Source organism: Marmota marmota, unplaced genomic scaffold (genome assembly GCF_001458135.2).
Source record: "Marmota marmota marmota unplaced genomic scaffold, marMar, whole genome shotgun sequence".
NCBI lineage: Eukaryota > Metazoa > Chordata > Mammalia > Rodentia > Sciuridae > Marmota > Marmota marmota.
This window is the reverse complement of record NW_026000137.1, coordinates 829,134-839,534: the sequence shown is the minus strand read 5'-3', so window position 1 is coordinate 839,534 and position 10,401 is coordinate 829,134. Positions and strand designations below refer to the sequence as shown.

Sequence of the window (10,401 nt, the reverse complement as noted above, 5' to 3'; positions counted from 1 at the left end):
ATTTAATTGCCCTGCTATTTGTTAATTAGCCTGGGTGACGCCAGCCAGGCAGGGGCTGGGGAGGAGGCGGAGGCGGTGGCTGCCAGGCAGTTCCAGGCGGAGTGCGCAGGTTTCCCAGCAAGGTCTGGGGTCTGCCCAAGTGTCCCCTCCCCTGGAAGGTGTCCGTTGAGAGGCTGTTCATAAGGACAGGATCCCTTCGGCCCAGCCCATTCAGGGGGTGTGCAGCAGGAAGCTGGGCTGGCTGCCCCCTCCCGTCCTCGGGGCCCGTCCCTCCCGAGGTGGGGCTGCTCTCTTTGCTTCTCTTGCACAGGGCTCTGGGGTTTCCCCTTCCGCTCCCTCATCAGAGGTTGTTTTCAGGCAGAGATGAGTATGAGTCATTCACATGCTAGTGAGAGCGAGCCCGCAGACACTCCCCAGATTCACTCAGTAAATACTAACCGAGGGCCACTGGGTTCCAAGGGCAGGAGGGCTATGAAGACAGCTCCCTGCCCCGCGAGTTCAGGGTGAGAGTGGGACGGAGGAGACGGCTGGTGGGGCGGGAGAGTGCTCCCTGCGGGCGCTGTCTTCTTAGAAGAGGGGTGTTGCTCCCTGTGGACTAGAGGTGGTGGAGGAAGCTCTCTGGAGGAGCAGGAGAGAGGTGTGGTGTGGCCAGGCGCAGGGCAGCCCAGCGCAGCCTCGCCCAGACCAAGTGGGAAGAGGCCCCAGGGCCAGCCCCAGGCGGGCAGGGCTCAGCTCCAGGACAGACCCAGCCAGGTGGTGTCCAGAGCAGCCCTGGGCCCAGGAGAGGGAGACTCAGGCACCTCTTGGGGTGAAGCTGGCTGAGCAGGGTGGGTGTGGGGCGAGAGGAGGGGCAGAGAGGGCCAACGGGTCTGTGATGGGTGGATGGCGTTGTGGCCGCGGCGGCACCCCAGTGGTCCTCCTCGTGGGACCCCTCATGCTGCCGTGGAGGGCAGGTCCTGTCCCCTGCCCCTCTCTGGCGTCACCCCACAACCGTGGTGGCTCCCCCTTCCTCACCCAAGTGAGGGCTGCTGGTATCTGGGGAGGAGATAGGAGATCTCGAGGGTAAATGTTTTTAACTATGGTTCCTCATGTTCCCTGTGGAGAGGGGAAGGGGCAGGTCCCTGTCCCTGCGTCTGCCTGTCTTGTGTGACAGCTCAGGGTCACTGTGAGGCCTCCCTCCCTACCCCTCTGATCCCTCACGGGCTGTGTGGGGCCACACCTGTGTGGGGCTCTGCTTGTGTTCTTGGGCAACTGGGGGCACTAAGTCCTTGTCACGGTCTAGAAGGTCACCTGGCTGTGCTAAGGAGCAGCTGTCTGGCGGACCCCTCTGCCTTGTCACTCTGCCTTCCCGGCCTCTGTGCCCTGCATGTGGAGAGCAGGGGCAGCCTGCTGGGGCAGCGTTGGGGTAGGGACGGGGCGGCAGGGCTCTTCCCATGGCCTCGCTCCCCTGCCACGGTGTCGGGTTGGGAAGGAGGTCTGGAGACCCGCAGGGCTTGGGTGACAAGCTGCTGTCACTCTCTGGGGCAGTCAGTCCATGCCTGGCCTCTGGTGCTCTGAGCCCAGCCTGGAGCCCTGACCGGGAGCAGCAGGGGCCGGTTTTCCCCCAAGGCTGACCTCCCTGGCTGCATGGGATGAGGTACCGTGTTTCAGAGCCACTCGGAGCCCCAGGACAATTTGGCCATTGTCAGGTGAGTCAGGCCCTTGAGTTCACTTACCTGAGATGCAGTTGCTACTATTTACTTCAGCGACGGGGTCGTGCCGGCCAGGGCTCATGGCCCTTTCCCCTGTCCCTGCAATTGGCAATCTGTTCAGGCCAGCTGCACCGTCCACACAGGAAAACTCCACAAGGTACTGTCCAGCATCTTCAGGACACTGCTGGGTGCAGTCACCACGTGGCCAGTCTTCATGGGCAGATTTGTCTTTGGAGAATATGTCTTCTGGGTCTTGGGGCTGGGATCTAAATGTGCTGTCTTTTTTGGGGTGGGGGAGTTGACAATCAGCAATTATTAACACTGTCATGACCTGCAAATAAGATTTCTTGCAAAGGAACAATTAAATACTGCTTAGCAGTTATTTAGACTTTACATAGGCCAAGGAAAGGCTAAGATGGGGAAAAAAAAACTCCCTTCAGCTTATCTGCAGTAGCTTTGTTTCTTGAAAAAATATTTTTGAGGAGAATAAACTTAACCAAAGAGATGGAAGACAAGGACACAAAATGTTGAAGCTATATTAAATCTGTAAAATTTGTTGAAAGAAGTTAAAAAAAGACAAACAGAAAGACATTCCATGTTCATGGATTGGAAGATTAAAAATAAGATCTCAATATCACCCACAGTGATCTGTAGATTCAGTGCGATCTCTGTTGAAACACCAACACATTTTTGCAGAAAAAAAATTATACTAAAATTTATATAAATCTCAAGGGACCCTAGTTGGTCTACCTGTCTCTTTTGGTGCCAATACCATGCTGGTTTTGTTACTATTGCTCTGTAGTATAGTTTGGATGTCTCAAACTTTCTGATTTTAGAAGATCACACAAAGCTACAGTAGTTAAAGCAGTGGAGAACTGGCATGAAGCTAGACGTGTAAAACAGGGGAAGGGAACAGAGAGCCCAGAAGTAAGCCCTTGTGCATGTGGTCCAGTGATGTAGGCTCGGTGTCAAGACCGCAGCACGGGGAAAGCATGGTGTCTTCTATGCATGGTGCTGGGACGGGCACACTCACAGGCCAAGGAGTGAAATCACACCCTTCCCTCACCTGTGAATAAAAATGAACTCGAAATTGATTTAAAAGACTTTCCCTGAAACAGGGAAATCTCCCATGACCTTGGATTTTGCAATGATTTCTTGAACTTGACACCAAAAGTGAAAAACAAAGGGATTACATTAAACTTCAAGACTGTGCACCAAAGGACATAATTTACAGAGTGAGAAGACAACCTACAGATTGAGAGAAATGCTTGTTAATAGCCACACAGAACTCCTACCACTTAACAGCAACAAGAAGGTAACTTAAGAAGTGCAAGGATTTGAACACTCATTTCTCCAAACATGATATACAAGTGGCCCAACAAGAATCCAGAAAGATGCTCACTATCACCAATCTTTAGAGAAATGAGAAGCAAAACCGTGAGATATCACCTCATGTCCACCAACATTTATAAAATAAACAAAAAAATAAAACAGGTGTTGGCAAGGATACTGAGGACTGGCAAAGCCACGGGCTGCTGGTAGGTATGTAAAGTGGCATGGCCGTGGGTGAACCTTGTATCTGTCCTGTAAAACATTAAAACTAGAATCCCCAGAGATCCAGCTAGGCCACTGCTCGGTCTGTGTCCAGAGGTACCGAGAGCAGCTTCTCAGACAGGCAACCTCACCCCCACGCTCACACCCCACTGCGCACTCAAGGCACGAGAGCCAATGGGGCAAGCAACCAAGTGTCTATTGATGGATGAAGGAACAAACAACGTGGCATTTATGTACAATGGAATCTCTCTCAGCCTTGAAAAGAAGGAAGTCCTGTGACATGCTGTGACTTGGGAGATCCTGGAAGACATCATGCTAAATGAAACACTCCAGTCACAAAAGGCACTCTGCACAATTCTACGCATGTGATGCATCTAGAGCAGTCAAGTTTCTAGACACAGAAAGTAGAATTGTGGGTGCAGGGGGCTGGGGTAAGGGGACCGGGAAGCTGTCCTGTAATGGGTAAAGAACTTCAGTTTTTCAAGATGTAAAATTTTGGAAATCTGTTGCACAATGTGAATGCACTTTGCACTGTTGAAACGTGCTAAGCATTTAATGTGGTAAATTTTAGATAATGTAGGGTTTTTCTTTACCAGAATTAAAAAATTAAAAAAACTAAAATGGAATCTCCAGATAAAAATAGATTTCAATAAAAGCAGTATTTTAGAATGAGCCTGATGCAAAAATGAAGGTACGAGGCACACCAGACTCTTGGGGTTCACAACTACATGACACACGAAACTCCAAGTGTGTTCCGTGAGTGTCAGAGAGTTCACATGCTGAGTTTCTTAGGACCTTGCTAAGTTGCTGAGGCTGGCCTTGAACTTGTGGTCCTCCTGCTTCAGCCTTCCGAGTCTCTGGGATGATGGGTGTGCACCATCGTGCCTGGCAGATCCAGGCCAGTCTTAGACACTGCAAGGGATGCTACCCTCCTGTCTCCGGGACTCCTTGCAGAATCCTGAAGTCTCTGAGAGATGCAATGATATACCCCAACCTGTGGAGTCTGCATGACCTCCAGGGTCCGGGTTTCATCTGTGCCATGCAGAAGGGCTGGAGTGGCATGGTCCTCTGGTGGACCGCAGAAGTGGTGGGACAGCCTTCAGTCAACCACCACCTCGTGAGGACAGCCAGCAAGCAGCCTTTACTTCCCGTGTGTCTGCAGAGCCTGTGGGACAGGGCTGAGCCCACCTGGGCGCTGCTGTTGGCCTTGTTGCATGGATGAGCAGCTGGACACGGGCAGCTGTGCTCCTCTTGTCCCTCACCCTCCTCTGGGGGCCGCTCAGGCATGTCCTTGTCCTGTCAAGGGGGGAAGTGCCCTGGGGTGAGTGGAGACTATCCTGAGCATAGTGTGGACCTCTGAGCACAGTGTGTTATACTTTTAAAAATAACTGAAGACCCCCAAGAGTGTTTATATGATTTATATCCATCTATAGCCACTGAATCAGGAACTGAAATGAAGAAACTTTTAGTCAATTTCAGAACAACTACAGGAAACATCTTATGTGTTAGCATAAATTACAAGTCTCGAAGAAAAACAACCAGTTAAACAAAAAAGTAAGAGCTTTAGTGATATTTTTTGTGGCATCACTATATTTTTGGAAATCTCTCTGACTTAACAGAAGACACTGAAGCTTCGGGGTTTGATCTGTTGCTTTTGCTGAGATCTGTGGAGTTCCCGGCAGCACAGAGGTGTAATTAGCAAAGGAACGAGGACTCTCCTGGTCTCTGCAGGTGGGTACTGACGCTCTTTGATATCACACCAGAACTCGACTGGTAGTGTGCGTAGTTTCACAAAGCTTCCTGGCAGTGGGACCTGGAGCTCCGGGATGCACATTTTGGACTCTGTGTTTAAAATCCATCAGCAAGATGCCTTGCAACTTGTATGGCTGCATTATTCACTTGCAGAGTATCACTTTTTTGAGTTTTGCAGATTTCTGAATGTTAATTTTAAAAATCTAACAGTAAAAAGGTGCATAAATTATTATTATTATGATTATTATTATTATTATTATTATGATTATTATTATGATTATTATTATTATTATTTAGATTCTACAATTGTACACCTAGAGGGGCTTGGGGGACGCTCACAGATCCACAGGCCACATTTGGAAACTACTGTCGTGGCCTCAGCACAGCTTACTGCTGACCTCAGACTCAGGGCTGGGAGGCGGACACAGCTGTGTTAGTGAGAGGAACTTAATGCTGCAGAGGAAAGGCTGCAGGTCGAGGGGTGGGTCAAGGTGGGAGCCAGCCAGTCGCTGTGCCCCCAGAGCTGTTGGCAGGGCCTGGCACTGTCCCAGGAGACCCTGGGGTGGGGCCTCCCATGCCATCATTCCTGTTCCTGTTTGGTCAGCTGCCACCTAGGTCGTTGCTTCCTGTCCCACATGTCCGGCCACCAGTTCTTTACCATCCTGACAACCAGAGGTGGCCTTGGCCTTCTCCCCACACACCGGGAACTGTGGCTGCGCTGTCAGATGTGACATCCCCACGCAGAGCTTAGAGGAGCAGCTCTGGGTGGCTCTGCCCACTCTCAAGCCCAGGCTCCACGTCTGAGCTCTGGTGACCATGGCGCTGTGGCTTGGATGTGTCCAGACTTAGAAGAAAGGAACAGGGGCCTCCAGGGGACGCTGCGGGAGGGGGGAGGCACATGGACGAGTGCCATGCCAGGGACCCCCGCTGCACCACAGCAAATCTGCTGGGAAGGGTCCGTGCCTGCTGGGGTGACGCTCACCTCCTTTTACATTTGTTCACACCCAACACGGGGCACTGTCCTCTGTCCCTTTCCTTCCCCTCTTCCGCCCAGGGCTTCGCGTCTGGGGCTGGAGGTCAGAGGCCCAGCCCCCAACAGGATGTGTGGAGGGAGCCTCCCTCAGAAAGTTCCATTTCTGTGCCAAGTGGAGTGCAGGAGAGGCTTGCTCCACCCCTCACGCCTTCTGCGACCACTGGTGCCCAGGGAGCCCCCAACAGAAGGGTGATAATGAATGGGGTGGGGGTGGTCGGCTCAGTGCTGCAGCAGGAGAGCCCAAGCCAGGCCGACATGCCCACCACAGCCTCAATCCCTGCTCCTGCTCCTTGGCCTCTGTGGCTGTTCTGTAGAACTCTCTAGAACGCCCTTTGCTTCTCTCACTGGTGGTGCCGATCACTGTCTGCAGCTGGTTCAGAAGCCCAGGCGTACAGCCACCTGTCTCTCATGGCTTGCAGGAAGGACTCATCACAGAGGCTGGCTCTTTGTACCTGACAAGGGTGTAGCTAAAATAGTCTCTCTACCTAAATTTAGCAGAAAATTAAGCCAGTTCTTCTGGGTACTTAATAGTTTTCCACTCACATCTTGTAGGTTAAACTTGGCATTAGCTCTGCTGGATTTGGATCACAAGGATGAAAGTAATCATCTAATTAATGACTCAATCTGCTGTGTTTTAAAAAGGATTACCCAGGATTATTTGATCAGGGTAAGCTGCGGACATACTGTGCCCACATTTCCCTAAGATCTTTGAAAAAAAACAACAAATGCAAATGAATTTATGCATTTGTGGGGAAAAGAGATAAATGTGGTTTGCGGAATCACCACGTCAATGCCTGTAGATATGTCCAGTAATCCCAAGGAGACAAACTGGCCGTCCTCAGTTGCAATGGCTGCACTGTGTCCCCTGCGATTCACCTGTTACAGCCTCAACTCCCAGCACAGCTGTCCCCCGGCCACGGTTCACCTCTGCAGTTTTAGGTACCATCAACTGCAGTCTGGGGGAATCCAACGGCGTATTCCAGAAGTAAACAGATTGAGAGTTTTCAATCGTGCACCCTAGCACGACAGCACCTCAGTTTGTCCAGCTGCGTCCTGGGGGTGAAGCTGTCCCATTGTCCAGGGTGTCCACACCTGTCCACTCCTCCCCCCATGGCTCCGAAGCCGTCTCGGTGGTGCTGCAGAGCGGGGAGCTGCAGCATCCATGCCCAAGTGACTCCGACTTTACTTCCCAGTGGCACCAGGTGCAAGGGCTGTGCTGCAGGCCACCCAGGTGTGCCCAGGAGAAGCTCAGGATGCTCCCTTCACGTGAAAAAGGGAAAGCACAATAGAATATTCTGAGATCAAGACCACGCGGCACAGTGTTTCCCACAGCACATCGCTGCAACCACTCCTTGTCCTCATCACTTTGGTGGCCACGCTCTTCCTGTGCCTGCCGTGCAGATGGACATCCAGAGAGAGTGCAGAATGTGAGGGTGTGGAACCCTCCGAGGTGCAGGCATCCCCTGGGGCCTGGGGACATCAGCCTGGGGGTGGGGGCTGCTGTGGCACAGAGTGTGCCTGTGCCTGGAGATGGGCACTTAGAAAGGTCGTCAAGGTGCACGAGGTGGCAGAGGCGGTGTCTAGCCCAGTCTGTGGGGTATACATATGAGAGGCAGAGCCAGAACACAGCCCTTGCAGAGGGTCAGCTGTGAGCACCTGCGAGGGAGAAGGTGCTGGGTGAGCCGAGGAGAGCTCAGAGATGTGGAGGACACCTGGCCTCAGCCGTCAGCCTCCAGAACAGTGAGACACCCACTCTGTGGATGTCCTGTGCCGTGCCTGGTAGGGTGGCCCTAAAGACCGAGCCCAGGGGAGGAGCGAGCCCAGGGGGGCTGCAGGGCCCACGTGGTCCCCTCCTTACAGAGGCTGATGGCCCAGCACACTGTGTGGGTCCTGCCTGCCTCTCTGAGAGGACTCTTGCTTCTCCAGGGGAACATACCGGACCGAAGACGAGCTCTGCACCCTCCCCGGCCAGGCAACACACACAGAGAGCCTTCCTCAAAGGAGGAGGCCAAGAGCCTCTCCAAGAGCCCTGGCACCTGTGCTGCAAACCTTCTCTCCTGGAATGGGGTGTGGTCCAGTGGGACAGGACGTGCCAGCAGTTGCTGTGACAGTGAACGACCCCACAGAAGATGGGGAGAGCCAGGTCCCCAGTGTCCTGCGCGGCCTCACTTTTTCCAGATTCATCTTCATGAGACAAACAAACATCTGTGTGTCCAGGTCGACGTCAGAGGGCGTTTCTGCTCTTTATACCCCACGTCAGTTAGACGGAGGGAGCCGAGCCCTGAGCGAAGGCAGCAGGTCTACGTGCACCAGGAGACGGAGGAGAGAGAGCAGAGGTGCCGCGCTGGACATTCCAGGGGCCTCCCCGTGGAGCCACAGTGGGATTGGAGTGTGGGAGGGTGAAGGGCAAGGCGGCCATGAGGGGGCTGGAAAGTGCTGCATTTGATCCCCGATTCCAACTTTGCTGGTCCAGGAAGGCAGCGCCGTGGGGGGCGCCAGGAAGAGGGGAGCCGGAGTTGGGGCTGGAGATCAGCGCTCCAGCAGCCTGGAGGGCAGCGGGACAGGCCAGTGCCGTGGGTTCTGGCAGGAGCCGCTGGTGGCACACTGGGTGTAGAGGGCACCCTCATGGAGGACACAGAGGCAGTAGCCAGGTGGTCAGGGGCTTTTAGTGTGCACTGGAGGAATGACAACCCCGGGGACAGGAGGGACTCTTAGGGAAGGACAGTGGCATTCCTCTTGTCTGGCCATAGGGGCAGAACAGGCCAACAGGTGGACACCCCAGGAGCGGCCTGGCCAGCAGCAGGAGGCTCCAGGCTGCAAAGGCTGCTTCCAGGAGCACGTGCAGAGCTACAGGCCCCAGTGACAGACACGGGCCCCGTGGGATGGTGCTGTGCAGGCTCCAAACTCCTGGGACAGTGTGTTGAGGTTCCCCAGGGGAATAATGCTCCTAACTCCTGGGACAGTGTGTTGAGGTTCCCCAGGGGAATCAGGCTCCAGTCTCCTGGGACAGTGTGTCGTGGATCACCAGTGGAATCAGGCTCCTATCTTCTAGGACAGTGTGTTGAGATTCCCCAGGGGAATCAGGCTTTAGAGTCCTGGGACATTGTGTTGAGTTTCCGCAGGGGAATCAAGCTCCTAACTCCTGGGACAGTATGTTGAGGTTCCCCCGGGGAATCAGACTCCAGACTCCTGGGACAGTGTGTTGTGGATCCTCAGGGGAATCAGGCTCCTAACTCCTGGGACATTGTGTTGAGGTTCCCCAGGGGAATCAGGCTTGTTTGTGCAGACTTCACAGTCCAACTCTTGGCCACCAAATGGCCATCCAAACCCTCAGAGGTGTTTTGTGCTCACAGAAAAGCACTTATCATTTCTTTAACATTTTCTGTTACATTTCATGCTTGAAGACTACCCAGAAATAACTATAAAGTGACAAAATATGAATAAACTGCAAAATCGAACAGAGTAAAATTCACAAGGGGCCCCAATTCTGACACCATGTAGACAGTAAATGACTAAAAATTCTAAATGATCACAGAAAACGTCTGTTGTGTCAAATACATTAATTCCAGCCGTCTAATACATATACTTAATTAAAATACTGAAACCGTCTGTCCAGGGCTTCTCGGTGAATCTTTAATTAGCTGTTGCAGTTACATTATGCAGCAGAGAGAAAGGTCTTTGAGCTAATTTTTTCTCTAGCAGATTTGGAAACTTGGAAAGTGACATAAAAATATTTCTTTTGGTGACATTTGAGAAAAGAAAGGAATGTCCATTGTGTGTCCCTCTGTAGCCAACTCGGAGGAGAATTCCAGCTGCAGCCTTCGACTGCCCTCTGTGTCCAGCCTGCCTCCAAGGTGCTCTGACCTCCAGTTCATATTATATCTGGTGGTTCTATTTGAGGAAAATAGTTTCCTTTTTAAAATAATGTAATTGTGCTGAAAAACATGTAACATCAAATTTCCCATCTTCTCCGTCTTTACGCTCCAGTTTCGTAGTATAAAGTATTTCCATGTCACTGTACAAAGTCTCTAGAACTTTGTTTTACAAAACCAGAACTCTGCACCCATTAAGGAGCAAATCTCCATGTCCTCCTGCTCCCTGGAACCCCATCCTACCTCTTCCTCCATGATGTGACCACTCCTGGTGTGCACTCATCAGAGCAGTCAACGAGTGGCTCCTTGGCTGGCTTATCTCACTCAGGGGGATGTGACCAAGGTTCCTCTGTGCGCATGTGCACTTGTCCTGCTCTGAGCTGCTCAGAACCTTTCTCCATGAGCCTAGTTGGGGACGCCCACTGGCCAGTTCTCGCTCTCCCATTTGTGTGAGCAATCCTCTCGCTCTTTGTCAAGGGCCTCGAGGTCCCTGCCTTGT

At 52.4% G+C, this 10,401-nt stretch overlaps 1 long non-coding RNA gene across 1 annotated transcript; it reads left to right on the top strand.

Annotated features, from left to right (window-relative positions):
- The first annotated feature begins 214 nt into the window (after positions 1–214).
- On the top strand, positions 215–8,921 carry LOC125611210. Its single transcript, XR_007341343.1, has 5 exons — positions 215–503; positions 1,609–1,688; positions 4,865–4,976; positions 6,583–6,697; positions 7,957–8,921. It is a non-coding gene; the product is annotated as an uncharacterized LOC125611210 (long non-coding RNA).
- Positions 8,922–10,401: the final 1,480 nt, after the last annotated feature.